Source organism: Anopheles darlingi, chromosome 2, assembly GCF_943734745.1.
Source record: "Anopheles darlingi chromosome 2, idAnoDarlMG_H_01, whole genome shotgun sequence".
NCBI classification, from domain to species: domain Eukaryota; kingdom Metazoa; phylum Arthropoda; class Insecta; order Diptera; family Culicidae; genus Anopheles; species Anopheles darlingi.
This window is the reverse complement of record NC_064874.1, coordinates 51,429,403-51,434,402: the sequence shown is the minus strand read 5'-3', so window position 1 is coordinate 51,434,402 and position 5,000 is coordinate 51,429,403. Positions and strand designations below refer to the sequence as shown.

The following is a 5,000-nucleotide window of genomic DNA, read 5'->3' as shown; positions in this document are numbered from 1 at the left end:
TGGTGAGATTGACGTGATTACCGTGAATTAACGAATGTGTAATTAAACTACTTTTTGTTTCTGGCTCCAACCCCACCACCACCCGCGCACAATAGTCCAACAGGTGCCACTGAGAAACATAAGTTCAAGAAGAGGTCGCACACCATCGAGATCGTTCATGGCGTTTCTCTTCGTACTAAGTTTTCTCTTCGTACATTGCTGATGAGGGTGCGACTCTCTTTAACTTTTGTTGTAGTGATTTTACTATATCGTTGATGGATTTAGAAGAAACAAAAACGATCTGCAGATATTACGGCTGTTAAACGTGTAAAAGTTACCAGCATAAAGAGATATAGGATCATTTGTCTGTTCAAATACTCTTTTAACTCTTCTTTTCTCGTACTGTTCTAATAACAACATCAAAGAGGACAGTAACATTTCTACCGTTTGTGAGAGTATGTTAGTAGTGGACAGCCAAATATTGAAGCAGGTTTTAAAGACGCAAAGTGTTGAACCCGTTCAAAAATGTTAAGTGCACTGCCGCAATAAAAGTGGCAGTTACAAAGTGGATACGTGATGACAGAGCTGTTGGTTTTGGTTTCACCCAAGTGACCTGGGTTACTTGTTCTGTTCCGGTCGCATGATAGCAAAAATATTTTTTGCCGTTGCTAGACAGTGCTATAGATCGCTACGAGACACGTTGCAATTTCCAACGCAAAGAAAATCCCCGTGTACCAGGTCAAGTCGTTTACTTTTCAAAAATAATCTTACCAGTTCACTGCCAAGCAACTACATACTCAGTTAGTCATTCATTAGTCCTTACTAAGAACCTCTGCCCCTGGCTCACATTTGAAAGCCGTTCCGGTTTCCATTAACTGTCGCTTCGGCCCTAGAGAATTAATCATTGATTACTGCATCTACTGCACTGAGTTGCATGTCACATTTGTTTTCATAAACTGTATCTAGCCCTCAATATGGCAAATAACACGATTGATAAGGGCTTACAATAAAGTTTAGCACATTTATGTAACAGCAGTGTAATTGTTGTCTTTCGGAGCGACCGTTCTATCGCGCGAAGGAGCGACGGTCGCAGTGGCGTTTGCGTGCCAACGCGATCACCTTACCTACGATCACCACCGAGCGGAGCAATTTTTCTTTCGAGAATAAGATTCGGCGGAGCGGGTCGTACCATCCAGTACTTGCCGGCCTCTGCGGAATCTTTGGATCCAGGCGGAGCGGGTCACACCATCCAGTGCTTGCCGGTCTCCACGGGATCCCTCCTCTTGATCAGCAGAATCAGTTCGGCGGATCGGGTCACACCATCCAGTGATTGCCGGTCTCCACGGAACCTTTGAATCCAGGCGGAGCAGGTCACACCGTCCAGTGCTTGCTGGTCTCCACGGGATCCTTCCTTTTGATCAGCTACAGAAGAACTACTCTCGAAGTGATCTCAAGTGAAAGTGATAATTTTATTCAGAATTTTCGTCGCTTTTATACAGATTTGGTACCTTTTACCGAATTGGTAAGAGCGAGACAGAATGTCTTGAACAATTCTTCAAAGTTGCAATTCGTCACTTAGTGCTATTCTTGAACGAAATATGAACTCGATCGCGAACGTTGTTTATGCTGGAACTCGCTCGCGAACGTTTGTTTATCCTATGCTGGAACGTTTACCTTATGCTGCTCTACAGTCGCGCTGCATGTGCACGACACTTTCTGGCCACTATTGGAATTCCTACATTTTATTCATTTTGTTCCTAAGCTGGTTTTGTGTTACGCGTTCGTAACAGTAATGTTTTAATAATTGAATGAATAGTTCCCAAGAGATTAGTTATTATTTTTCTTACCTTTTATTCTAACTCTCCCCTATTAATGGGCATTACTACGCATATGTTATACTTCAAATTGAAGCAGTCACATGTTAGATCTTAGTACATGCTTTATCACTCCACACCTACGTTATTTACAAAAGTGAGAACATCATTTTTCATCAATAAGCGTTTGATCGCAAATGCTTTTTCATATGTAGTAGAATCTAATGCTGCGATAAAAGCATCATCAGATTATTAACTAGATGTGCAACATGAGTCGTAGATTTTAAACAAAACGCTAGCATATACAACACAATTAAAGGCTATCACCGGAAATGTTGTTACAACATTGGTCATTGGTAAGGTGGACTTTATTCTCGATTAGTAAGAGCAAATCGTAAGGAAATGCCTTCCTCTATCGAGTTAGTCCGAATAGTTTTAATCGCCTTGTTTATGCTTATGTTTTATGAATTCAGATAGAGCAGAATCATCTAGGCTGAAAGAAAGCAGATGGTTTGCTGTGGCGTTGAGTCAGGCCAACAAAACCATATACACGTTCCAAAATCTTATCGTTTCCCTAAAACCACCCGTCGTTTTACTACTCAAATTTCGCGCCACTCTTTGTTGCACCGAACCGGAAATAACTTTCCGATAATGCTAATACAAATTAATTTACAGCACCTGTTACATTCGAATACATTCCGTGCTATCTGTGTCACTTTTATCGAACCGGGTGATAGTGACTATTCAAATCGATTAGAAGCTTAGCAGTAGTTGGCTAGCATGAAAGACTAATTAGAGGAATGGGTTCACCTACGTTATCCAACACGAAGGGAAACGCGCAGAAACCGTTTCAACTGAGGACTTATCAATCCTATTATCACCCCAACAACATTGGGACGCTTGCTTATCGATCGTGTGCTACGTCCTTCCTTTAGCTGAAACGTCATAAATCGGGAGAAACGCAAAAGGGAAACGGATTGGTGATTCGAATTACAAGTATACCACTCGATCCGTATAATTTTATATTTCAGACGGCTTAATCTGCCTCTCTCCTATTATGTTCACTTCTTATGTGAACAAGCCGGTTGCTCTAAAGTTACTGATAAACCCGTAGCATCCTCAGGCAACATTGTATTATCAAACGATGGTGGTTCGTAAGAAGATGTCAATTTTATCTTTGTTTTCTTATAAAATATTTACTATCGAGAAAACAAAATAATTCTTTAACAGAAAAGTTTTGAAAAAATGTTATTATTCGCTTCTATTGATTGTCGCATAGTTATCGGTGGACACGGTCCCTTTAACTAGCCATAATCACGACCATTCCATGGTACGCTGAATTTGCTAATGTACGTCAACCGAGACCAACACCAACCGTACTCCCAGATCAATGATAGCGCAGAGTTTGCCTTTTCACGAATTAATTAATTTTTCTAATCGATGAAGCGAGTGCTCCATGAAAATCCGATACCACGCAACCGATCAACAAGTTGCGCTACGAAACTGAACAGCCATTTCTAACAATCTGGCAACGCCCAACCTCTGTATGATCTTTGCTTTGCTTCTATATTTTACTCCCTCCTTATCGAGTTTTCCTCCCACTTATTTTGGTGCTACTATTCATTTCCATCTTATCTCTCTTCCAGTCCCCCTGCTTTAAGAGAATGGTAGGATTGCGTTGTTGCATCTACACTGAACGAATTTATTTATCAGCGCGCGAAGCCCTGCGCGAAAATCCGTTGCAACCACTAAGAATACAGAAAAACGGACGATTACTGACACGGCGAGAGAAAATTTCTCCATTCTACTACTCCGTGGTGGTGGAAAAGTTGGAACGGATTGGACCGAAATCGAGAGAAACGGACAGAAGAGAGCCCAGTTTACTCTTTTCAGACGGCCATCGGATGGGATACGCCCGGCATTTCCTGCACCCGGTGCGGTGCAAATTTTGTATAAAAAGGCGACGAAGACCTCACTTCCGGCATTAGATTGGAACAATCATCCAGTTGCCTAGGCAGTGTTGAATCGCTCCAGTCATAGCGTTCAGTGATCGTACCAGCAAAGGCCGTATTAGTGAATCTTGAAAAGTGTGTAACATTATTATACCTCCAACAAAAACTCAGTGCTGTTTTTGATTAAGTGATAGAAGGAACAGAGAAAAGTTTGAATTAAGTTGCTTTCGTGCTCTCATTTAACGACTTTCTTATCAGCATACTGGCTAGCGAATAGCGCGTTGAATGAGTATCGTCCAAATGTTTGGTTTTAATGAGCATAATTCATGACATTTTCAAATGAGCTTGGCGGTAGTTAAATCACTGTTCAAGTTCTCGTTTTATTCTCATCCACCTTATACATTTTCTCATGCTTGTAACACTTACGAAACAGGCATTTCTATTTCTATGAAATGATGAACAGTAACTGACGATGTGCATATTTTGTAACGATCAGCATGTGATTACTTTGGGCTTCACTTCAGGCGATCGGGACGATCTGTAATGAAACACTTCTAGAAGTAACCATTTTGATTCGCGATATAACTGACGTAAATGTAAAATTCCATTCAATCAATTTTGCTTCCGTGTATCGTCACACATCGTGTAGGTTGACGACAGTTAATTTCTCTACGAGTAGCGCGTCATGTCCGATTGGGCCACTGGGCAATGCTCGGTGTGTTAATGTTTACTGTTAATGCTTAATACAAATAGCCGCCGTACTCGCGGGCCTTCCCCAGAGCAGAATTTACAAAAATTCCAATCCAGAAAAAAGCGAAAGAAGTTTGGGTTTTTTTTTTTGACAGAAATTCCATCCAATGCTTTCGATCTCATGAGAGTCATTCGTCTTCCTCGCTCTACCTTTAGTGCTTACGTTTTCCAGTGTTGCGTTAAAAATCGGTTTGCAGATATGAATCATCTCTTCTCCATGATACGGCGCTGTTTGAGAGTTTACTGACAGGTTTAATATTTCAATTAGTTACAAAAAAATTGTTTTGCTAGAACTTCGTAAATATGTCAAGGAAAAGCAAATATCTTCACCTTACAGTTAATGGCTCCTAATTGTAATCGACAGACTTCGATCGATTGGCTTGACATAACAGAAAATACTGATCATTGTTGGAAAGAGTGTGATCATTAAACGTATACAGTGAATACGATATACTTTGCTGTAGTTATTTCATACAATATTTACCACCGTTCAATGTCAATAACG

At 40.7% G+C, this 5,000-nt stretch overlaps 1 protein-coding gene across 2 annotated transcripts in view; it reads left to right on the top strand.

The window, feature by feature from the left end:
- The first annotated feature begins 3,784 nt into the window (after positions 1-3,784).
- The window catches only part of LOC125959700 (neuropeptide F-like), an 11,528-nt gene continuing 10,312 nt past the window's right edge, over positions 3,785-5,000 (top strand). For both annotated transcript variants that reach the window (XM_049692577.1, XM_049692579.1), the window contains exon 1: positions 3,785-3,880. The gene's annotated coding sequence lies outside the window, so the exon portion shown is untranslated. The remainder of the gene's footprint in view (positions 3,881-5,000) is intronic.